Source organism: Lissotriton helveticus, chromosome 4_1 (assembly GCF_964261635.1).
Source record: "Lissotriton helveticus chromosome 4_1, aLisHel1.1, whole genome shotgun sequence".
NCBI lineage: Eukaryota > Metazoa > Chordata > Amphibia > Caudata > Salamandridae > Lissotriton > Lissotriton helveticus.
The window spans coordinates 2,086,506,473-2,086,533,571 of record NC_136063.1 but is presented as its reverse complement, the minus strand read 5'-3'; positions in this window follow the sequence as shown (position 1 = coordinate 2,086,533,571).

The following is a 27,099-nucleotide window of genomic DNA, read 5'->3' as shown; positions in this document are numbered from 1 at the left end:
ATTTGATTACTGCAGAAGTTGACTGTCCTATGGGTAAGCCCAGAAGTTGTCTTGCTGCAGCGTTCTGTAGGGAATGCATATTTCTCATTTGGGACTTCTCAATGCCCAGAAATAAGGCATTGCAAAGAAGGAGGATAGGAGGGTCAGCAGTAGCCTCCACCCCTTCATCCCTCAGCCGCTGCATGAACACCGTGTGGTTCACGGTATCAAAGGCGTCTGATAAATCCAGGAGCACAAGGACCACCCTCCTCCCCATCCACCACCCTGTGGATCTCTTCGGTTGCAAGGATCAGGGCAGTTTCGGGGGAATGGCGTGAACGGAAACCGTGCTGCGAAGTATCCAATATATTATTGGCATCTAAATAAACAGTCAGCGCTGTATTTAGTGATTTTTCCACAATCTTAGCAACTATTAGTAGGCTGGCAATGGGGGGGGGGGTAGTTTTTATGTTCGGTAGGGTCCATATTTGGTTTCTTTAAGAGAGGTCTAATAAATGTTTTTTTCCAGATTTCTGGGGTTCCATGATGAAATATCGATTACTAAAACATCGACCTACAAAAATATCGCCACAAATACATCGTCTACAAAAATATCGTCACCATATACTTAAACAAGAAATTACACAAATATCGATATTTTTTTATCGACTACTCTAATATCGTTAACAATTATATCGACTACATAAATATCGACTACTACATTATCGACTATCTTTAAAATAACATTACCTTCTACACTAATATCGACTACACAAATATCGACTACCTTTCTACTTATATTAATATACAAAAAATATCGTCATTTTCATTATAACCTTATATACACATTACCTTTCTATTATTCACTTTTTCATAATAATTAAAAATCAAAATAAGCTTTTCTAACATATATGTATATACACTATGTATGTTTTATTTATATATAATAATAAAAAGATACATTAGTAATATAAAGGATGTATGACGTTACAACGCATACTTTTACAACGCATACCTTTGCAACGAAATTTTTACAACACAAATACTAATACAACGCATGAATTTACAACGCATGTTTTTACAACGCAGGTACCTTTACATCGCATACCATTACAACGTAAGTATTGGTAAGTATATATTAATTTTGTTAATATAAAATAATTGAAAAAAATAAATTGTAAATTAATTTAGTATAAAATCATTTCATTTAAAAAAAAATTTAATTTATATATAATTTTATTTTTTTCTATCCTGTACCCCTGTACCCCAAAAACTCAACCCTGAAACTGACCCTGAACCCTAAAAATACCCCTTTACCCAAAAACTGAAAACTGACCCTGAACCCTAAAAATACCCCTTTACCCAAAAACTGAAAACTGACCCTGAACCCTAAAAATACCCCTTTACCCAAAAACTGAAAACTGACCCTGAACACTAAAAATACCCCTTTACTCAAAAACTAAAAACTGACCCTGAACCTTAAAAATACCCCTTTACCCAAAAACTGAAAACTGACCCTGAACCCTAAAAATACCCCTTTACCCAAAAACTGAAAACTGACCCTGAAAACTAAAAATACCCCTTTACCCAAAAACTGAAAACTGACCCTGAACCCTAAAAATACCCCTTTACCCAAAAACTAAAAACTGACCCTGAACCCTAAAAATACCCCTTTAACCAAAAACTGAAAACCGACCCTGAACCCTAAACATACCCCTTTACCCAAAAACTGAAAACTGACCCTGAACCCTAAAAATACCCCTTTACCCAAAAACTGAAAACTGACCCTGAACCCTAGAAATAGCCCTTTACCCAAAAACTGAAAACTAACCCTGAAGCCTAAAAAATACCCCTTTACCCAAAAACTGAAAACGGACCTGACACTAAAAATACCCCTTTACCCAAAAACATAAAACTGACCCTGAAGCCTAAAAATAGCCCTTTACCCAAAAACTGACAACTGACCCTGAACCCTAAAAATACCCCTTTACCCAAAAACAGAAAACTGACCCTGAAGCCTAAAAATAGCCCTTTACCCAAAAACTGAAAACTGACCCTGAACCCTAAAAATACCCCTTTACCCAAGAACTGAAAACTGACCCTGAAGCCTAAAAATACCCCTTTACCCAAAATCTGAAAACTGACCCTGAACCCTAAAAATACCCCTTCACCCAAAAACGCTAAACTGACCCTGAACCCTAAATATACCCCTTAAAAAAAACCAAACATTTTACATTTTAAATATAATTATATACTTACAAATACTTACGTTGTAATGGTATGCGTTGTAAAGGTACCTACGTTGTAAAAACATGCGTTGTAAATACATACGTTGTAATGGTTTTAGCGTTGTAAAAGTTAAGTTGTAAAGGTGGTAAACCAATATAAACATTACCAAACACTATCATACACTCTTATCGGATTACTTTAAATAACATTTCACTAATTTTAACATTGTAATAAATATTTACATTTAAAATAAAACACATATAATACATTTTGTAATTAAAATCGAAAACAATTATTGATGCTACAAACTCTTTACAAATTAACGGCTTTCAAATTCAAACTAATGTTCTCAGCCAATGAATTTAAAATATATGTAATTGAACCAATCAAATATAACAATTAATTAACTCACTACTATAAAGACAATTACAGACTTAACGTAATTTACCATTTTTTGGCCAAACTTGGATGAAAACGGTTACTTTGCTGAAAACAAGAGAATACACACCTACTACAACGACTACAACACAGCATACTAAAAATCAAGTAAGTGAAGTCCCATTTCATTTATCATACAAACCTGTCGATAACTAGCTAAACTCCCTAAACTAAAAAGATGGTCTTTTTATTTGTTTAAATATAACTACAACATCCTATCAACAACTACCACAAGATAATAATTAAATGAATTTATGAACTGCTTTATCCATGTGTACTTAGAAAGCTTAAAAATAAATGTAAAAAGTCACAAAGTAAACTTGCTAAAGACTTGATATTTTATTACCTACTAATAGATCCTAATACAATAAATAACACAATTTAACTTTCTTTTACAGATTATAGAAAATTCATCTACCAATCTACAACTAAACTAACAACATCTTCTACTACATTAAGTAAGTATACCCACTGTGTCTATTAATAATCAGAAAGTAAAAACAAACAACTATAAAACTAAATCATTTTTTTGTATTATTCTTTACCACAACTACAGAACATTAAAGAGTGAAAATCTACATATAAGAACAGAAAACATATAATTAGCAGAAAAACAACATTGGAAGTAAGTTTTAGCAGTTTTTCCTTTTAACGTACACATCTCAAGAAATGTTTATCACTTTTACTAAAAAAAATATATATGTCTTCACAGATCTACCTTAGACATGGCAACAGGAGCTACTTTTATTACTTCTCAAAAAGGGAAAATTATGCTGAGCTACATGGGTTACACCTACACCCAAGAAAGAATCAGAGGGAATAAAACTTATTGGAAATGTAGTAAATATTACTCAACTGCATGCTATGGTAGAGCACAGACTGTTGATAACAATGTTGTAAATGTACATGAGCATAACCACCCACCCAATGTAACAGAAGTCGAAGTAAGAGAAGCACTAGAGACATTGAGAGAAGCAAGTACAGGCTCACAAGAAACAAGCACCACTATTTTGAAAAATGTTTTAAGCAAGGTGCCAGAACATGTCACAGGACAGTTACCTTCAATACCCAACTTGAAAAGATTAATTGCAAAAACAAAACGAGCTTCTGATCCAACTCCACCAGCACCTAAAACTTTTCAAGACATTATAATTTATCCTGAATATACTATTACACACAATGAAGATAAATTCTTAATGTATGATAATCACAGTCATGATAAAAGAATTTTACTTTTTGCAACAAATAGCAATTTGCAAAAACTAAAATCGTGTGAAACCTGGATGATGGACGGAACTTTTAAAGTATGTCCCAAACCTTTCTATCAACTTTACACCATCCATGGTGAGTACCAAGAAACAAATATCCCTTTAATTTATACACTGCTGCCAAATAAAACAAATGCTAGCTATGTAGAAATTTTAACAACTATCAAAGAATTTACTGATAATTACTATCCACAAAGAATAATAATAGACTTTGAAATAGCCATGATTCAAGCTATACTTAAAATATATCCTCACACATCAATACAAGGGTGTTATTATCACTACAACCAAAGTATATGGAGGCACTTACAAAAATCTACTTTAAGCATTGAATATTCAACAAACAGTAACTTTGCTTATCAGATTAAAAAGTTAATAGCATTGGCATTTGTACCAACAACAGAAGTTGCTAACTATTACAATTTACTACTTGACAGCCCTTTCTACCGCACCAATGAGACAAAATTAACTCCCTTCTTAGACTATTTTGAAGATACCTGGGTGGGAAGATTACATCGTTCGGGCCACCGCAGACAACCTAAATTCCAAATTCCATGGTGGAATGTGTATGCTAGTACTATGGCACAGAAAGCCAAAACCAACAACGCGGTCGAAGGATGGCATAATGCCTTCCAAGCCACAATAGGAAGAACACAACCCACACTTCATAAACTAATCCAAAGCATCAAAAAAGAGCAAAGCTACCAAGAACTAAGAATAGAGCAATCTCTATCTAAAATCGGCCCTAAACTAAGTAAACAAACATTAAATATGTACGAATACCTACAGCAAAAAGTCAGAATGTACCCAAGTATTGAAGGTATTGAATACTTAGAACTAATAGCAAAATCTATCCTTTAACAAGCAACACATAAAAACATTTCAAACAATAAATAAAACAAACCTTTTTATTTAATGTAGTTACATTATGTCATGTAAAAATAAATGTAATCTATTATTACAAGACATAATAAAACGACATTAAACAAAATTGCACAATATAGCTCAATCCACCCCAATCTAAAATATAATAATAACTTAAGTGTTGTGCAGCTGTAGAATGTGTTCCAAAAAGATGGTTTCAAGACGAATAGAAAATAAATAAATCCACATGGTTTAAAAAAATCCCCACAAAATGGAAAAAAACAACTGTTTTATAAGGGTCCCACGTAGCAATCCTCTCGGGAACGGAACCATAAAAAACGAGAAAAATAATGACGATAAAAACGCTCCAAAACCCCGAAAAATCAAGAAATGTAGTTAAACATTTAGCTGTATTTAACCAAAATTACGCAATAAAATCCCTCAGCTCACCAAAACGAACACCTGTAAATAAATACAAACAAAACTCACCCACAATAAATACGAAAGCCACTTAGCCTAAACATAACATATAAAACATAGGAAAACACCTAAATTAATTCATTTACACAATACATAAACCTTAATTTCATAATAAATATCTTACAAAGTACGTTATCAATAAAGACCTTAAATAACACGTATTTTTCACATAAACTGTAAAGTACAACACAATACAACTAGCTCTATAATGTCTTAAAATGTAGTTAAAAATATTGTAAAATACACTTACATTCACCAACACGAAGCAGCTCCCAACCGCGAGGTTCCGTTTTCTGAATTGACCCAAACAACGATGTAGATAGACAAAAAAGTGAAGTTCAAAAATTAAAATGGCAGCACAATAAAAACTAAAATAGGACTAAATCCCCATAATTTAAACAAAAATAGAGATGAATAGCATTATTTTTTCCATGTATTGTAATAAATGTATTATTGTTTGTAAAGAACCTTTTGATTAATGTAAAATATACAATAATATTTTTAATATAATTATATATTAAATAATTATAGTATATTAAAAATATGTTTTTGATTGTTAATTTTGTTTTATATGTATAACACTGAACACAATTTTATGTACATACTGTAGAAAAATACAATTACATGTAAATTAATTAACATATTAAATTTTAATTTAAAAATTTAAAATTTAATATAGTAATTAATGTAATATAACAATGTATATATGATAAAAATTGCAATGTAGAATGTAAACAAATATTTGAAAAAAGTGTATTAAAAAATATGAAAATGTTTGCATCAACAACTGAAAAGTATGAATAAAAAAAGTGTCCAAAACTATATTACCATTGTACTTAATAAATGTTGACACTTGTGATATATATGTAAAAATGTACAAACGAATCATATTTGTTTATTATTAAAAAAATATAGCAAAATTATATATCATAATAATTGAAAAAAAAAAAAAATTAATTTCTTTTTTTTTAAAATATAAAATATAAAACATAACACACAGAAAATACTTAACAGTAAGCTAAAATAAATCACAATTTTAACTCCAATCCTACATAAGTCAGGTAAAGTGCTGGACAGGAAACAATAATATTTGTGATATTATAACACATAAACATCACTATATATATTAATAACCACTCTATCTATTATACTACAAAATAGACTATTAAATTACAATCACACAATATTTTATTTTGAACATAACAATACCCAAATTTTTAACCAAAAATTAAAATTTCAAAAATCAAAATTTTTTAACAAATTTAAAAAAGTTTTAAAATTTTTAAAAATGTAACCCAAACTTTGTATATTTGTATTTTGACTCATTCTTAGCATATATTATAACAAATACACAAACATTAAATATTACACACTTGACTTATAATAATATAATTTAAAAAATAAATGTAAAATTTCAAATTTCAAATTTGAAATAAAAAATTTGACATTTCAAATTTCAATTTAGAAATTTAAATATTGAAATTTCTAATTTCGTATTATTTATAGAATTTTTTTTATTAAACACTATATACAAAATATAACACTTAATTACCAAATTATTATATAATACATTCAATTTCAAATAAATTAAATAAATTTTCGTATTTCAATTTATAATTTATTTTAATTTAATTTAAATTTTATTAAACATATTTTAATATACTACCCACCCTTATCCCCTATATCACCAACAACCCGCTACTAAATCTTTAAAAAAAACAATTCAAACAATAATTCAGTAATTTAAATGAAATTTAAAATTTCGCCATTGAAAAAAATTTTAATTTACATTTTTCTAATTTTTTACCATTATATACATATTATTTACACTACTTTTTTAAATTACTACCCACCCTTATCCCCTATAATACCAATAACCCGCTCCTAAAATATTTACTAATATTAAAAAAAAATTACATTTTTATCCCTATAATAATAAAAATAAACATTTATTTAATAATATTTAAACATAAAACAAATCTTTCTACACTTATATTACACATTCAATTATTTTGTCGATATTATATTCAACGATATTTCTCTAAACGATATTCTATTCAACGATATTTTATTTTGACGATATTTTTTTCATTCTACAAAAACGATATTTACAACAACGATATTTACTTCAACGATATTTTTTACAGTCGATATTCTTACCTCGATATTTATGCTAGTCGATATTTTCCCGTCGATATTCCTGCTTTATACCATTTCTGGATAACAAGCTGATTCCAGGACTTGGTTAATAAGGGGGGTGAGATTGTCACAAATCTTCTGGGCAGCCAAATGCATGTTGGTAGGTGGACAGGGATCTGTGGGTGAACCAGTTTGTATAGAAAGCAAAAGTTTTTGTACTTCATCGCTTGTTACTGTCTGGAAACAAGATAGTCTACAATGAGTTAAGCCCGTTGGTTGTTCTTTTTTATCCTGAAACCCTGGGGAGCTTAGAAGGCCAATATAGCCCTTGTCTTGGAAAAATACGGCACGTTTATTGCACATAGGTTGATCAGGCTTGAAAGCATTATCCTGTTGGGGTTTAGCTAGCATGTTGACAGATTTGAATAGTTCCTTGGTAGAATTACCAGCCTCCTTTATTTTAGTTGTAAAAAAATATTTTTTTGCGGCAATAATTGCCTCCTTATATTGTAGGATAGCTAAGTTATATGTTGATTTTGTTTGATTATTCTAGTCATGTCTCCAAAGGAGCTCATCTCTCCTACAATTAATTTTTAGGCACTTGAGCTTTGGGGTGTACCAAGGTGACGATATCTTCACTCTCTTTACCGTCACTAATTTTTTAGGTGCAACATGATCGGCAGCTGTCAATTGCCAGCCGTTAAACTGCAAAGCTGCTGCGGGAAACACCAATGACATCGATGGGAAAACGTTTACATCGCATTGTCGTGGGCATCGCAGCATTTTACTGCGCATGCTACAACGGACGGTTGGCGTCAACATTGTTGTACCCTGCTCTGTAATACCCCTCAGGTCTATCAATGCTCAGCTCGGCGCGCAGAGGCAGGGCGCGCAGCAGCACCAGTAATGAGACGGACACCAGTAGTCGTGTCGGAAGTGACGTGCCCGAGCGCCCGTCCTTCTTTTATTGGCCCCCGCAGGCCACGCCTGGCCAGCGGATGTGTGTGTGCGTGAGGTGCGTAGGGCAACTAGACCGTTGCCAATATTACATCCCTATCCAACTATATAAACTTTTCGCAACAAATGGAAAATCAGTTCTGTTCTGAAAATAGTATACACATCAATGCCCGAGTACTTGCATGTCCCTTGATGACAACTTCAGGGTTTCAGCGAACAGGCATAGTCTTTCAACCTCTGACTCGGTGGAGGGTTGGGCTGCAAGTTGTATCTCCGGGCATTGGCCCTGCCACCGTCAGCATCTGGATGTGCGTCTCCGATGGAGACCAGTGGGGTTTGAGACCCCGACGCGGATTCAGATCCCTCCGCCTGGCGCTCTTGGGGTGTAGGACCTTCTTCTCTGGGAGTCGCTGGCACGGATGGCTCAGTGTTCATTTCCCCAGCCTCCACGTGTTGTCTGGATTCTGGTGGTAGGGCCTTGAACCATGAGGTATTCCGTGATATTTCCTCTTCCCCCTTTTGAGCAGTGACCATGGTTCCATTTGTAGATGTTATTGTCCAAGTGCCCGGCTCGTATCGAGTTTGGAACTTTCCCCCCGGGCGTCTGTTCCGGACGATGACTCGGGTTCCCTGACTCAGGTTTCTTGGAGCTGCTCTTCTGCACCAGCTGGCTCTCTGGTTTCCTTGTCGTCTCCGTTCCTGTGCCTCTTCCACTTCCACTGGGGGCGGTGTCCAGCCCGGAGCAGTAGGGAGGAGGTCTCTCTGTGGCCCTTGGAACATGAGGGTCCATGGGCTTCTTTGCATGGTACAGTGGGGGGTGCCCCGATATTCCCGTAAGAATTCATGCAGTCGTTGTTCGGGGTCGGCCTGTTCCACCAGTGCTATCCGGAACATTTTGTTGAGGGTCCGCATGAATCTCTCAACGTCCCCGTTTGCCTGGGGCCACTGAGGTGTGATGCGACGGTGATGTATTCCCCTTGTCCTGAGGAAGGTGGCGAATTCGGTCCCTTGGAAGGGTGGTCCGTTGTCACTCCGTATTTCCGAGGGGTATCCGAACATGGAGAATATCCTTTCCAACGCTGGACCTACGTGGGAGAACGCCGTGGAAGCCACCTTCTCTACCAGCGGGTACTTGGAGTAGGAGTCAATGGCTACCAATGTATGTCCTTCCCCCAGGAAACTTCCAAAATCTATGCTGATTTTGGTCCAGGGAGACGTGCAAGCTTCTTCTGTGATCACCGGTTCGGGTCTCTCAGGGTCAATAGTCAACTGGCAGGCCATACAGTTTCTCACATATTCCTCCACTAGGTTTTCCAGCTCCGGGAACCAAACTTTTTCCCTCATGCGCGCCTTCATCTTGGTCGAGCCTTGGTGGCCTCCGTGGGCGAGTTGTACGGCCCGGTGGCTCAGGCTCTGTGGAATTACCAGCCGTGAACCCCTTAATAACACTCCATCCTCCGTGGCACTTAGCTCATGCCGGACTCGCCAGATCTTCGTGAGTGCCTCCTTGTCTTCCGCGGGCCAGGAGTTGGGTGGGCGTAGGTAGTCGGTCCACGAACCTTCTTGCACGGCCTGACGAGACCTCAGGTAGACATTGTCAGCGGCCGCCGCTTCCTTGATGTCCTCTATTGTCATGCTTCTTGGGCATGAGGCGAGTGCCACCCACTGTGCAAATTCCTCACAGTCGTCGTCCACTGATTCTGGTTCCTGTTGGGATGGATGGCGTGACAGGTAGTCCGCGGGATTCTTGGGCCCTGGACGGTATACTACGTCCATCTCGTATGACTGTAACTGGATTACCCACCATTCAATGCGAGGTGGTGGGTGTGGGGCAGTTCCCTTGAAGAGGGGCACCAGCGGTTGGTGGTCAGTAACCATAACAAAGGAGTGTCCTTGTAGGTACAGATGGAAATGGCCACAAGCCCATTTAATGGCGAGAGCCTCTCTCTCGTTCTGGGCATACCTAGTCTCAGTTGGGGTTAGGGCCTTGCTGGCAAAAGCTAATGCTGTCCACTGGCCGGGTTCATGTTCTTGGGTTAAGACAGCACCGAGGCCCACCGGGCTGGCATCGACGATCACCTCTGTTCGTTTCGTGGGGTCGAAGTATGACAGGGTGGCCTTCTCCAGGAGAGCGTCCTTGATTCCCTGGAATGCTTCGTCTTCTTTCGGGCCCCACTGCCATGTGGCATCCGTTTTGGTCAGGTCTCGTAACGGCTCGCTCCGAGTGGCCAGGCCCGGTATGAATCGGCCACAGTAGGTGGCCATGCCGAGGAAGCTCCTTACCTCCGTCGGGGACTTTGGTGCTAGAGCGTCCTTGATGGCCTTAGACTTCCTCGGATCTATCTGGATGCCGTCCTGGTTAAAGACGTAACCGAAGAATTCAATGGAGGGCTGAAAGAACTGACACTTTTCTTTGTGGAGTGTCGCTCCGTAGGTACTCAGCCTCTTTAGGACATCCCGCAGCTGTTTGTGGTGTTCTGACGCGGTGGCGGAGTGTATCAAAATGTAATCGCTGACATTTATTACCCCCAGCAGCCCAGACAGGAGTTCCCTGATGGTGTTTTGGAACACCTCGGCTGCCGAAGATATGCCAACGTTTAAGCGCTTATAGCGTCGGAGGCCCAGATGAGTGCTGAAGGTGGTGATGAAACGGCTTTCCTCCGCTAATGGTAACTGATGGTATCCGGCGTTTAAGTCTATTTTCGAGAACCACCTCGATCCGTTCACTTCAGCCACAATGTCATCCATAGTGGGGGTCAGATGTCTCTCCCTCCTGATCGCTGCGTTTGGGAGCCGCATGTCAATGCATAGGCGAATTTCGCCAGGTTGCTTAGGCTTCTCTACAATAACCATCGGCGATACCCACGGGGTGGGCCCCGTGACCTTCTCTATGACACCCAGGCTCTCAAGTTTCTCCAGTTCTTTCTCCACCAGGGGGCGTAGGTGGAATGGTATCCTGCGGTGACGCAGGGCAGTGGGGGTGACAGATTTATCAATATGCAGTTTGATTGGTTCGCATTTTATGCAGCCCAAGCCTTGAAATAGTTCGGGGAATCGTCCCAGTAGTTCCTCCACTTGATGTGATCTGATGCGGTTGGCGAAGGCTATAAGTTTCAAGTCTTCAGCGGTGTGACTACTTAACAGCGTGTCGGCCTCTCGGTTAATTATGTGGACTGTCGCCATCACTTCGGATTCATCGGCTTGAATTGGTATCGTAATCTTTCCTTTGAGGCGTAACGGTGTATCTGCTCCGTAGGCAAATATCCTTGTCTTGGACGGCACCACCAGGGGCCGCGGGCGTAGTTTGTTGAACTGCTGCAGGCCCATTACGTTGACAGTGGCGCCAGTGTCAATGATGGCCTTGACTTCATTTCCCGCCATCTGCACGATGCACGTTGGTTGTGGCCGCCGTCGTCGCTTGAGCTCTCGTGCAAATGAGACAATGTAGGCCTCTTCATCTTCCGACTCAGAGTCGTCGTACACCGTCGGTAGGTGTCTCTCAGCTTTCACTGGCGGTGAGTCGGCCAGCGACAACTGCCGAACAGCTTTTGTCGGCCTCCGTGGCTTCTTGGAGTTTCTTGAGGTGTTCCTTCTGCGGCACACAGATGCGAAGTGGTTTGGGATTCCACAGTTTTCACACGTTTTCCCTTGGGCTGGGCAGTCCTTGGCTGCGTGGGGCTCGTACCCGCAGTACCCACATCGTTCGGGGCGGGTCTCTCCGATGATCTGGGTATCTTCTGAACTCTCTCTGTGGTGCTCCACGTGGTTGAGGCCGCACCGCGTCTGCCCTTTCAACCTTGATGGTTTCTGTCTTGATCTGGGGTTTGTGTAGCGCCTGTTCCATGGCGGTGGCCCTGACGTTTGAAAGTTAGTGAGACCTCGCCAGAATGAGGATGTCTTCCAAGGAGATCCCTGGTTTGCGTAGGATGGACCCTCTCAGTGCCTTGTCTCGACATCCCTGAATGATCTGCCTCCTTATGGCTTTTGGTTGGTCTTCGTCGGTGGAACTGGCTAATTCCCTGACGCGAGCATGGAACTGGTCCATCGTCTCACCTTCCCTCTGGCGTGCCTGTCCCAGTTTGAACACTTCAAAGTCAGCATTCAGTTGGGGGTCGAAATGGCCGTTGAGGGCGGCAACCGCCGTGTCGTAATTGTCCGCCGCCCCCGTGTTAGGCAGGTGTTTGAACAGTCTGAATATTTCATCCCCTGCGTAGTGTAGTAGGAGCGACCTTTTAACTGCTTTGTCCGTCTCCCTTGTGACTATGAAGTAATTTTCTAGTCTTTCAAGCCACACCTTCCACCTCGGTGAGGCTGTGGACGGGTCTTCCGCTTCACTGAACGGTGGCAGCACCCCTGAAGCGGCGTGTTGAAATGGAATGTTGATGGTGGCGGCTGGTGCCTCTTCGTCCCCCATGGCGAAGGTGTACCTGGGTGAGGTATGCTGTGTGCCCCCTGCTGCTTGACTTCCCTCCTTGCGCCGGGTCTACGACGCTGCGTGGAAGTTGCGCGGCTCACCTCGTCTCCGTCGTGAAATCAGTGCGCCTCCTGCGGAGTCCGAGTACTGGAGACTTGTCTGGGTTCCCTTCCGATCCCAGTAATGCTGTGAATCTCCCTCCAGGGCGCAGTAGGTCACACTCCCAGCCGTCTTCACCCCTCACGCGCAATGTGTGAGCATCGGCAGGGCGTTTGCCACGCCTCACGCGCACGCACGCGAGATGCATGAGCATTGGCAATCAGTCGCGTGAGCGGGCCGTTTCTGCTGATGTCTGTCGCCGCGTCCCCCGGATGGCAGTGGGGACGGTACCAGGGTCCAGGCAAGAATGAAGGGGCAGCTGGGTGGCCACAGGGGTAGGCAGTTGGTGCCACAGGCAAACGCGCTCTCGGCACCGTGAAATGGAGCGGGTTGCTCCGGACAGGCTGCTGGTGCACGGGCGAGGGTTGGGCCCCCTCCGCTCGTCGCCAATGTTGTACCCTGCTCTGTAATACCCCTCAGGCCTATCAATGCTCAGCTCGGTGCGCAGAGGCAGGGCGCGCAGCAGCACCAGTAATGAGACGGACACCAGTAGTTGTGTCGGAAGTGACGTGCCCGAGCGCCCGTCCTTCTTTTATTGGCCCCCGCAGGCCACGCCTGGCCAGCGGATGTATGTGTGCATGAGGTGCGTAGGGCAACTAGACCGTTGCCAATATTACAAACATCGCATGCAATTACAACGCATGCGATGTAAATAAGCCATTACTCCGCATACTTAGAACGGAATATACTTAGAACGGAAAAAAGATTTTAAAAAGCAGTAAAATGGGAAATGAAAAACGGAAACTTACAACGGAATGCGACCATGCGGACGGAATGCACTGATATGGGAAATGAAACGTACGGAATTAGTTGCAAACACTTTCAAAAGCTATGAAATGGTACATGAAAAACGGGAAAAATTGCACTGCTAGCCATTACTACGGAATGCACTGGGATGGAAAATGAAACGAACGGGATTACTTACAAAGACTTTTAAAAGCTTTAAAATGGAAAAAGAAACACGGAAGAAATTGAACTTTAACATGGGATCTGAAAAAAAAATGACATGAATTACGGAATTGGTTACAAACAAATATAGCTTAGAGTGGACGAGATGAAAAACGGAATTGGTTACAAACAAATATAGCTTAGAGTGGACGAGATGAAACACGGAATTGGTTACAAACAAATATAGATTAGAATGGACTCATCGCTGGCAGTGAGAGGATGTGGCCTAGCGGGTAGGTGTGCCGACTTAGGTGTGGTCAACAAAGGTTCGGGCCTCCTATCAACTTGGCAAAATGAAATGGGCAGCCCATAATTATATTTTTATTACTGTATAACGGATCAACTTGACAAAATGAAATGGGCAGCGCAAAATTATATTTTTATTACTGTATAACGGATGGATGCAGGGTTACAATATACAGCGCGACATTACCTTTCAATTAAGGTATTAGTGGATGGATGCATGGATGCCTGTAAGGATGGATGCATGGATGGGTGGATGCATGCATGGCGGATAGGATGGGTGTATGGATGGATGCATGGATGGCTGGATGGATGGATACATGGATGGGTGTATGATGGATGCATGGATGGGTGGATGGATGGGTTGGATGGATGGGTGTGCATGAATGTATGGGTGCATGGATGCATGGATGGGATGGGTGTGTGATGGATGCTGGATGGATGCATGGATGGGTTGGATGGGTGTGCATGGGTGGGTGTATGGATGGGTGCATGGGTGGGTGGATGCATGGATGGGATGGATGGGTGTGCATGGATGGATGGGTGCATGGATGGGATGGGTGTGTGATGGATGCTGGATGGATGCATGGATGGGTTGGATGGATGGGTGTGCATGGATGGAGGGGTGCATGGATGGATGGGTGCATGGATGGGATGGGTGTGTGATGGATGCTGGATGATGCATGGATGGGTTGGATGGATGGGTGTGCATGGATGGATGGGTGCATGGATGAGATGGGTGTGTGGTGGATGCATGGATGGGTTGGATGGATGGGTGTGCATGGATGGATAGGTGCATGGATGGGATGGGTGTGTGATGGATGCTGGATGGATGCATGGATGGGTTGGATGGGTGTGCATGGGTGGGTGTATGGATGTGTATCGGTGGGTGCAATTTACTTGTATTTAGTCAGAGATTTCCAGTGACCGAGCCTTTGACAAGATTTCTCCCCATTACTGCTTGTTGGTATCAGCTGACATCCAACGTGCGATGGGCAAGCCCAAGTGTTGGTCGGTTATGTGCACACTGATGTGCAGCAACAGGGCTAAAAATGTGGCTGAGAGATCAATAGACAGAAAGTTGAAACTATATGTGATAGCACAATAGTCTGCAAGAGCTTCCATTAAAGAAAGCTCGCTTTGTGATTCCAATGCCTGCTTTTACCTACTGAGGAGTTCAGGGCTCAGGGTAGAGGGGCTGGGGTTGGGGTAGTAACAGAGGGCAGAAGGACACGAACATCGAGGGGGGAACGATTGGAACTGAGGGCAGAAGGCCACAATAAACGAGGGAAACAGAGGGCAAAGGACACGAACACAAGGGAAACAGAGGGCACGAAAAACGAGGGGGAAACGATTCAAAGTGAGGGCAGAAGGGCACAAAACACGAGGCAGACAGAGGGCAGAAGGACACAAAAACGAGGGGGAAACAATTGAAAGTGAGGGCAGAAGGGCACAAAACACGAGGCAGACAGAGGGCAGAAGGACACAAAAACGAGGGGTAAACGATTGAAAGTGAGGGCTGAAGAGCACAAAACACGAGGCAGACAGAGGGCAGAGGGCCACGGAAAATGAGGGCAACAGAGGGCAAAAATGCCCGAAAAACGAGGAACAGTGGGCAGAAGGGCACGAAAATCGAGGAAAACCGAGGGCAGAGGGACACGCAAAACAAGGGAAGAAACGGCCGTTCATAAAAAATGGAAACAGTTACAAACCTTGCCCATTCCACAAGGAACAAACTTTGGGAACGGAAAAATGCCATTATAAACACTTACTGATTCGGAAGGCGGTCCACTGGGTCACGACACAGGCAGAAATGGCTGCAGGCGCGGTGGGAAATACAATATATACCCCCCCCCCCACAAACCCATTGGCCCCAATTTTTTTCACTGTGTAGCCTCAAATGTCACGTTGTCATGTCGCGCGATGTTAAATCGGCGATGTGACACGCGATGCAATGAAATTGCAGCATTTGCAAAGCAACTATTTGCAAGGACATAATGAGCGGTGAGACGGCCGATGCAATGTAATGCCCGCGATTTGAAGTCCCGCGAGGACATACACATCGACGGATCGTCATACAACCTATTGTTGTCCTTTCCTAATGTGACAGGAAAGTGATCAACGGCCGACTCAATGTCACTGTCCTTAACTTTATTCCAGGGCCTGATTTGTACCTTGGACAACTTAGTCTGTGTACAAATGTGTGGCAGCATGACTTTAATGTTAAAGTGAATAGCTTTATGATCTTCCCATGGCAGGGCTAATGTATTAGTCAAATTATTATCGGAATTGCTTGTAAAAATACCATCTAATGTGTGTCCTGCCTGATGGATAGATTCAGTTAGGAGTTAGTTTAAGTTAAAAGCCTCAAGATTGTCCAGCAGTCTAATTCTATCCGAGTTGTTTTTAGATTCTAAGTGATAGTTAAAATCACTGAGGATTGTGAGGGAGTGGGGGGTCAGTATATGACTCACAAAAGTGTCAGAAGTGCTTGAGAGAAGGCCGCTTTGGGTCGAGGTGGGCGATATCTTAGTACACCCTGGAATGTCGAAATGTTATTTAACTTTACACAGAAATTCAGTGCTTCTTCAGGCAAAACAGAAATAGCCTACACGCGTATGTTTAGATAGTATTTATAGATAATTGCTATACCACCCCCTTGCCTTTCTCCCTGTAATGCGAAAAAAGAGCGCAGCCTTTTGGGAGTTGAGAAAGTAGATACCCAGTCACCTTTTCTCTGCATATTGTCCTGTGGGAGGGGCAACAGCCTAGCTAATAGACTCAACTGCGGGCCACTGATAGAGGTCAAGTGTAGCAAAATGCGGACACTGGTCTGCCATCTGAGATCAGATGATACAGGACATGCATAGCACGAGGGCAGGGCGCTCTGCAGGTACTGGAAGGTGCAAGGACACTACATGCCTAATCACCCTACCTTAATAATTATGTGGGGGATGACACCACTCATTTTGCCAGTGTAGGAGATGTTTCAATCTCTCCCTCTAGCACAATTCTATTCGCAAATACAACAATGTACAGTTTTGGGCCCCTTAACAGCACCCACCATAGTTGTACCCCACAATAAAACAGATATAATCTCTCAGTTTCAGCAGAAACTGCCCTCCAAGATATTATTGCACCATGGGTGCCATTGTCCAATCTACTTCTGCTGAGATCAGAACTGAGACTCAAATAAATCAAAATGGAGAGTTCATACAGGAGTTACCTTCATACATAAGGCTCCAGCACAAGTATCACAATTACAAATTTTGGCTGCCATCCAACTTAACATGTTTAAGAGTCTTACGTTTCCCAAACTTGATCAAGGCCTTCCCAGTCATATGATGCCATTATTTAAAGGGAGCCTTGAAAAAATGAAATCAGTGAAACAAGAGCAGAATGAAATGGCAAATAAAATTAAATATCGTCTGGATAAGTTAGAGAGAATAACCCAATTTTCCATAATAATGGAAGAAATGAACTAACCAGTTTCCAGCCGTGAGGACAAGTTATTTATTACTCAGAACAAACAGTGCCCATCAAGAAAGAGATTGCAATTCATGCTAAATGAGAAAAGCTGAAGAACCCCACTACATGTTCTAATCTCATTTGCTGAATTTTTAAATGGAACTCATGTCCTACCAATGGAATATTCACAAGATTCTATAATCATGTGGTCTTGCAGGGTTCCCTCATATACCTCTCCTCAAGTGCCCAAGCTCAATTCTAGGAAATTTCTCTTTTTCCCGAGGTAAAGAGCTGATGATGGCAAAAGCAGTTAAGGAGGCAGCTTTTTTGTGCAGAATGATTATTCATTTCAGATATATTCAGACATGACAGTTGAGCCAGCGCATAGGAGCAGGGAGTTTCAGCAGGATTCCATTGTTCAATTGTCAAAGCTGAAACTTCTTCATCCAGCCCCAGCCGGAGATTATGGCTCAAACCAGAGAGTACTGCCCTAGCTAGAGAGTACGGTCTGGGTGCGGAGAGTACGGTCCGAGTGCAGAGAGTACGGTCCGGGTGTGGAAATTCCAGCCCGAGTGAGGACGTAAAGTTAGGAGTCGTAAGTGCATTCTGTGAATACATAAAATCGGAAGAGCCCTCTGTGAAAACCAAAAGTAGTATTTTTAGGATTTTGTCTCAGATTAGTTCTGTGAATCAGCCCCCTGGAGAGGTTGATGGGGGTCATCTTGGGTGTGCTTGATTTGCAGAAATGTTAAAATGAGGTACAGTTGAGATGTTTCCAAATCTGCAATGTAAAGTTCTACAGTAGGCACTTGGCTCAAGTATTCTATGCACTTTTTGTAGTATATGCACTTATACACTCCATGCACATTTTTAAACTAGGTGGTGAGTGGTGAAGAGAGATGAAAATGGGAGAAAAAACGTTTTCCACTACAATCTATCAACATCGGATACTGCTGCATACTTGTATAGTAGTATAATTGACTCCAGGCTACTAATTTTGAGTAAGACAGCAGTATCCTTGATGATTCTGCAATGCTCATCTAATTTCAGGGTAATGTATGACTTTTTTTACTTATTGTTGACTGGTTGTATTGCTATTTTTTTAATTGTGTAGCCATTGTATATGATGGATTACATTGTTTTTTAAAGTGCTTTGCTTGATTGCAGTAAATAATATGGAAGATAAATTGAAGATTTTTTCTAATAATATTATTGAGTTAAACAATAGAGGAAGAGCATGGGTATTGAAACATGGATTTTGAAGAATACCACATCAGTAATTTTGCTGCAAGAATCCCATAAGTAAGTTTGACAACATGGGGGGATTTAAGAGTTTATCTTCTTTAGGAGCAGCCCACAGGGGCAATGTGATTTTTATTGCTAAACATCACTTAATCCAGATCAATACCCGGCAGCATGACAAAGGAGGTTTGTTGAAGTTGGGTCAATTGTGCTGTAGCTAAAACTGGCCTAACTTTTGTTAGCTTTTACACCCAATTGAAGATACTAGAAACCATTTGTTTCACATTTTGATAGCTTATTTTAATCCTAGGGTAGATTGTCATCTGAGTAATTTAAACTTTTTCCAAAATTCCACACTTGATACCATAATAGTAAGGTGAGCCAAAAATAGCAATGATAATGAGGAGCAATCAGGAAGACTTAGGAGCATATTTATTAAAGGTTTACTCAATGCCTGGCAACAAGTAGAAGTTGCTGATCTGTGTTGTGTTATTGGAAGAGAGCTGAAAAGCACCATATCTATTAAGATATGGAGTTCTGTAGCTCTCTCCTATTGCTGGTACAATAGTGGCTGCCTAGCACCAACGCAGCACACTTGCACCATGGTGTGTTATGGTCAGTATTGTTTTTTGTGCATTGAAAGAGGAAGTAACAAGAATAAATGCACATATTTCCCCTTGTTAAGCCTCTCTGTGGTAGGTGCACTGATTACACCCAATTCCAGCTTTAATCTGGAATTGAATGCAATCCCTGAGTGGATGCACAGGAACGCCAATGCTCCACCAATGGACGGTCTACCACTAGGAACTGTAACACAACGCAACGAAAGCAGGTCACACTGCCTGTGTGCTTATGAGTTCTGTGAAGATATCCTCTGTGAAAGCCTCATGCTTCAGACTTTCACCGCCAACCTGTGCATAAGGAATGGGGGGCTTTTGTATGTCCTGTTGCCAGGTAGATGCTTTGGAAGTTGCACACGGCAGCAGCACAACTAGGCTAAGGCCCCAAAATATGGATACACAAAACACAACCAAATATTGGGCATGCTATGACTGGGGACACTTCCAGCATTTTTTTTCCACTTAAATCTAAGACGTCTCAATCTTTACTCACTCACCTTTGAGGTTAACAAGCAAGACCCCTTGCCATGTTTTAACACTCCATAATAGGATGAATTATGCAGAATAAAAACCACCATAACACTCTGCTATGTGAGACTGCTGAAGACTTAGAAGGTAATTTCTTCTTTTGCGCAGTCACAGATGCTGAAATTAGGGGTTCCCTAACCCCCATCTGGGTCGTTCCTTTTCCTTTCACTGTGCTGGAGCTGGTCATCAACATTTTGTAAGCAGGAGACATGGTACTAAGATAAAAGTAGTCTTATTCTTGATAACGGCCCAAGTGTGATGCTCCCTCACCAGCCAGAGGACAACTGCCACACATCATGTCACACTAAGGAGCAGAGCATTACATCAATGATAGTCCTCAATCTTTGCCAGGACCGACACAGCTCATAGTTGCTGATCTTGGTTTGTTTATTCCATTGGATGCTTTATGTTATGGCCTTTATTTCATGACTCTTCAAAATCCACATGAATACATCGCTTTATGATATTGTCACTACTGCTCCCCAAAGCCTGATAATTAGTACCTGTTTTGCCTGCCTCCTGACTTATGCTATGTACTCTGTGATCCTAATAGATAGATTTCCTGAATGCACCCATAATATCTGTCTAGCTCTTTTGCTTTTGGCCTATGAGTGTCCGATTTGAATATTTATGTTTTTCCATCATGCCTCTTACAAACAAATTCCCCACCATTTTTGCCAGGAAGGATAAACTCCAGATCACCTGAAGATAATTACACTTGCCTGGCACACCACCTGAAACAGTAACCCAATTTCTAAAAAAATGTTTTCAGATTCAATGCAGCTGTAGTCAACTTTGTGTTGTAAAATATAACATTTGGTTCTTCTTTTAAAACATATATTTGCCCTTTCTCAGACCAATTTGAGAGGAGTAGTTATACCCCATCACTTTTTATATTCCCTAATTGAAGAATGTTACCAAACTGCAGTACTATGGTCCATTTCTATTGGGCACAGGTACTGATCATGGGATTTGTTTCAGACAAAAAAGGCTCTGTGTTTTTTACTTGACTATAAGGCCATTACGTTGATAGCTGTTACATCTTCTGGCCCAGTAATGTAGATGATCATTACTTTTTGTGTGGCTCAGAGATTCAGAATGAGACAGTTTCTGACATTAGATGAACTCGTAGAAAATGTTACTAAAGAGAACATAATGATTTGGGAGCTGACTGCTCCTGAGGCGTGAGCCGGGAGCTAGGTGGATGTCTGCTCTGCCCATTGCTTAATTTTGCACATTTCGAATCGACTGCTGCTATATTTTAAACTGTTGCTATTGTTCATTTTAAATCGCTGGTGGGTGAGGGGCAGGCTGATTTTAAAGACTCTGCGCCCTTGGGTACTCACAGGTCAGGAGGCAGGGACGAGGGAACTGCGACGAGACGCTCGCCTGGACGGCCGCCATCTTGAAGCGGGCCAGGGCTGAGCGGTCTAGTCTTTCTCCTGCCCTGGACCTCAAAAGTCGGGCTGGCGTGGGCGTGCGACCTGACTGCTCCTGAGGCGTGAGCCGGGAGCTAGGTGGATGTCTGATCAGCCCATTGCTTAATTTTGCACATTTCGAATCGACTGCTGCTATATTTTAAACTGTTGCTATTGTTCATTTTAAATCGCTGGTGGGTGAGGGGCAGGCTGATTTTAAAGACTCTGCGCCCTTGGGTACTCACAGGTCAGGAGGCAGGAACGAGGGAACTGCGACGAGACGCTCGCCTGGATGGCCGCCATCTTGAAGCGGGCCAGGGCTGAGCGGTCTAGTCTTTCTCCTTCCCTGGACCTCAAAAGTCGGGCTGGCGCGGGCGCGCAGCGGACGCGCCGGCGGCGCGCCGAAGGCGCACCAAAGGCAAGCCCGTCTGCGCCCGTCCGCGCCCGTCTGCGCCAGATCCATGCCCAGCGCCACAACCCCTGGTCGGAGTGCCGTGAACACGGTAAGCTACCTTACCTATGAGCGGGATACACTGTCGGCCATAGGAGGAGAAGTTAGAACGTCAGGCTGTGCACTCCTGGAATTTCGTAAAAACCCGCTGGCGGTACTACATCGATGTCCGAGCTGTCACATAGCCCTTCCCATGGTCTCTTGGCCGCCCATTAGTGCCATTACTAATATAGATAGTGGAGAGGTAAAGGGTGAGCCTGTTGATGTCAAATGTATGCTGTTGAATGCTAGATCCCTAGTCACACCTAGTATTGAACTAGTGGACCTGAGACAGGAAATGGATGTTAAGATAGCATTTATAACTGAATCATGGACTGATGCAGCTTCGGGCCCAGACATTGTTCAAGCCACCCCCCCCAATTATGGCTGCCATGTCTAGAATAGATGGGGAAAGAGAGGTGGCGGCCTGGCGATCATCTACCACGATTCTGTAAAAGGTAATTTTCAGCCAGTAGTGGTTGATTCTGGTGAAGCACTTGCTTTTAAATTTACCTTGTCCCATCATCAATCCCTCAGAGGCTGTTTACTTTACAGACCCCCTGGGACTAAAGCCCCATTTTTAGCGGCACTTGGAAGTCTTTTAGAGGAAGCAGTTTGTGCTAAGACTTTTACAGTTTTAGGGGATTTTAATTTCCACCTTGACTGCAGCTCGGACCCAGATACTCGGGAGCTCATGGAGATAATGGATGGGGTGGATCTGGAACAATTGGTGGCAGGGCCGACCCATAGGGCTGGACACACCTTGGATGGAGTTTTTTCCAACCATCCTAATATATGTGTCATGGCTACGCGCCCGGTCCCCTAGCCTGACCATGCTGCTATTTGTTTTAATATTGCTATGGCACTACCCCCGAGATCGAGACAGGCCAAGAAACCAGCCAGGACCATCAGGAAATGGAAAATATAGAAGGCACGTCTCTTGACGACCTATTGACATCCACGATGGTACCCCTCCCAGCGGATGCAGAGGATGCGGCCACCACTTATACTAACTGGGTAGACAAGGCTTGTAGGCAATTAGCACCACCCAAACTTTGTCATTCCACTCGCACGTCGCCATCGGCTCCTTGGTTCTCAGTGGAGATCAGGGAGCATAAAATTATCTGTAAGAAACTAGAACAGATATGGAGGAAAACTATTATGAGGCTGACAAAAAGAGATATAAATTGGAACGAGTTGTATATAAAGAACTGATAGGGAAAGCAAAATGTACTTTCTTTACCAATCGCATTAAGGAGGCAAGAAACTCCCCAAAGGAACTCTACCAAACAGTCCTAGCCCTGGCAGCACCAAAACCGGCAGTTGTGCCCCCTAGTCAGGAATTATGTGCAGATATGGCTAAATTCTTTCAAAATAAAGTGGAGACGATTTTCAACTCTCTGGATGGCCAAACTAAGAGCAACACCCTAGAGGACAATCCAGAGCTGGTAGAGACTAACTCTCAGAAAAGCAGGCTCCTGAGCTTCTCCCCGGTAAATGAGGAGGAGGTAAGGAAGCGGCTGCTGAGGCTAAAATCAGGCTCCCCTCATGACCCCTGCTCATCTACTATAGCAAAGCTAGCTGTAGCACCGATAGCCTCTGTGCTCACATCAATATTTAATAAAATGCTGGAAAGTGGGGAATTGCCATCCCGCTGGAAACAGGCATCAATCCTCCCTCTTTTAAAAAAAAACAAATCTGGATATCGACGATTTGAACAACTATCGACCTATTGCCAGACCCCCGTTACCGGCCAAGCTTATAGAGGGAATAATGAATTCTCAGATAAGCTCTTTTCTTGGTGCTATGCAAGCTCTAGACCCATCTCAACATGGGTTCAGGGCGGGGCACAGCACGGAATCGGCCCTAATCAAATCTGCGGAAGACATTAGGAAAGTGATGGACACTGGAGGAAAAGCCGCACTTATCCTGTAGGACCTGTACGCGGCCTTTGATACGGTCCACCACATGATACTGGTGGGCCGGCTGAGGGCCTCGGGGATTCAGGGCAAAACACTTAAGATCTTGAAAGCTTTCCTTTCCAACAGGAGTCAGGTGGTGACCTTGGATGATCAATAATCCAGTCCGTTCGTACTCCCTTGTGGGGTTCCCCAAGGCTCATCACTAAGTCCAACTCTTTTTAATGTTTATGTTTCCACCCTAGCACCAGTCATCAGAGCCTTTGTTTTTAATTTAACATCATATGCAGATGGCACACAGATTGTGGTGTCGCTGCTACCGGGAGGAGAGGAAGGCACGGCCAGCAGGTTTAAAGATTGCATGCTTGCAGTCAGTGACTGGATGGCAGGGAATTGCCTAAAACTGAACTCGGCCAAGACCGATGTTCTCCTCTTTGGGGCTAGAGAGAATTTCTGGTCCCCAAGATGGTGGCCGGAAGAGTTGGGCGTCCCACCCTCACCTATCACCAAGGTCAAGAACCTTGGGGTTCTGATGGACGATAAACTGTCCTTTAGGCCTCAAGTAAATGCGCTATCCTCAGCCACCTTTTTGTTCTTAAAACTCTACGCAAGATTCTGCCCTTTCTTCCAGATGAGTATAGAAAAACAGTAGTGTCTGGATTGATACTGTCCCGGCTGGATTACTGCAACGGCCTACTGCTCAATGCTCAACAGGGGCTCCTTAATAAATTACAAGCTCTGCAAAACGCAGCGGCCCGCTTGATCACGGGTACTCCCAAATTTGCCTCTGTCGCCCAAGAGTTGGTGCAATTACACTGGTTGCCTGTGCGCAAGCGGATTGCATTCAAAGCATTATGCATAGTCTTCAAGGCACTTAAAGGGCTGGGCCCTCAGTGTATGACCCAGTACTTTCAGTGGTACAAACCTGCTAGATCACTGAGATCAGCGGATCAGGGGCTGATAGTGATCCCAAGAATTAAGAACGTCCGATGGGGAGGCAGAAGCTTCTCCTTGGGAGCAGCAAAGGCTTGGAACGCCTTGCCAGCAGACCTCAGACAGGCACCAGACTTGATGTATTTTCGGGAGGTCTTGAAAACATGGTTATTTAGGGAATAAGCTTTGGGGCTAGTCTTCGGAGTGATCCACCAGCGCCAGGACACCGATTGGTAACAGTGCGCTTTATAAATGCTGAAAATAAATAAATAAATAAATAGCGAACTAATAATATTTGAATAGCATGGCTGGAAATGATCAAGTATTGTATTATTTATGGACTTTACAGATCAAATCGCTCTTTTTCCAGATTCAAGGAGGGGAGCTGGTACATCAACAACATAAGTGAGGACAGGGACAATGAGGAGGTTTTTGCGATGGGGCACAGTGTTACCCAAATAGGCAAAATACACCTATCAAGAGCCCAGCTCACTTTGGGGCCTTATTTATAACATTTTGGCATAGGGCAGTGCCGCAAGCCTTCCTGCTGAGTTGTCCTTCGTGAAAAGAAAAGGGTCGGAATGCACCATATCTGTGAGATACAGCACATTCCTGTTCTCTTTCACAAGGCTGGGGCATACATGACTGCCATTTGCCAACAAAGGCACCCTTAAACCAATGTGCAAGGGTGTCTGCATTGAAATAAAGTTATTATTGTGGGGAAAAGATACTATCCCCCACAAAAACAACCCTTATGCCACCACTGGGGAGGCGTAGGCTTTTAATGCATTTACAGATTTAGAGCATGTTGTAGATCTGGGATTGGTCAAATGCCATGGGTGCTACGTGGGAATGCTCACCATAACGCCCATGGTATGTCTCCCCATCACAATGTGAGGAAATTCAGCAACTTGCACTGCATTGCTTCACATTATATCCACGAAGCCATGAAAAGTCTAGCAGGGTGGCCTCTTAGTTATAGGTAAGCCCAGTGCGCCGGAGGAACATAATAAAAAGTGATGTTCCGGTGGCACACTGGTCTTGTAAATAAACCCCTTTATACATATGTATAGGCCAGTCAGAGTGGGAGTTGTGGACATACGTTGTTTATCTAGAGGTGGAAGGGACTCATGTTGAGGCATTTCCCTTCTTTAGGCTTGTGTTTAAATCACATCATTGTAAGATGAGCAAAACTATTCAGAGTTGGGACTCAATTGTTTGCTTCTGAAGATTTAGCTGAACAGACATGTCATTTTGGTGGTTGATATGATTTTTATAAATGACAGAAGCAACAATAGTATTAATATTTTTGAAAACAAGATCTAAAGTGCAAATCTTGAACATGGAAATTATGATGACCTAACACTACGAAGTAAAAAAAACAGGACTCACATGAAATTATATAATTTAGGCAAAAACAATAAAACAAATACCTGTCCTTCTCTTGCGGTGGTGAAAAATAGTGAAGAGTTTATCTCCCTTTATTTTAGGTATTTAGCGTAGCTATATTTATAGCAAGCCTAGTACAGAGTCCATTTTCAAAGATGGAGTGCTGTACACAAAGCAGTAAAACGTGGAGGACTTAGTTAAAACCAGATCAAGGAAACCAAAATGTAAAGTAAGTGGGAGTGGAAACATGCAACAGGGACACTACTTGTCAGAACCATCTATGGTTCTAATTTGACGCACATTTACACACCTTGTAATACAATACACAATTACATACATTTACAGGTGAGGATCAAGGAGCTCTTTAGGGAGAATTGCACTCCTCATTTATTCCACCTCGTGTTTGGAGGGTCAGTTTCCTAAGAACAAAACAACCTTACCCCGAGATTAACACGATCTGAAAATGCAGTGTCATTTTCACTACAAAGGTTAAAGGTGACTAGCCATAGAAACCCGTATCTCTCAAGCTGATATGAAACATTTGAGACCGAATAAGAGGCTTATCAAAACAGCTCCCTTTGCCCTATTTCATTTTCTCATCTTTTGGTACTCCTTTGTTCACAGGTTACATTTTTTGTGTGAGTTTGTAAAGATTTTAGCTTCGGTCGATATCCCAGGGGAATGCGTTGTAAGGTTTTTCCTTTCATTGGAATTGCTTCAAAGCTGCTTCGACGTTCACACTGCCCCTTGGTATCTGATTCCAGTGTCTCTGTCAATAGAAATGCAAATTTGACTCTACTGACCATGGAAACTGAAGACATTCAGTGGAATTCGGCGCACAATTGCAGGATTAAGGACACGTTGTTGGAATCTATCTATTATAGGCCCACCTTTACAATATGTACACTGGAGATCCCAGGCTACATTCTGTTCTCTTAACAGAGATTTATTTCCGAAAAAGAATTTCATAGCTG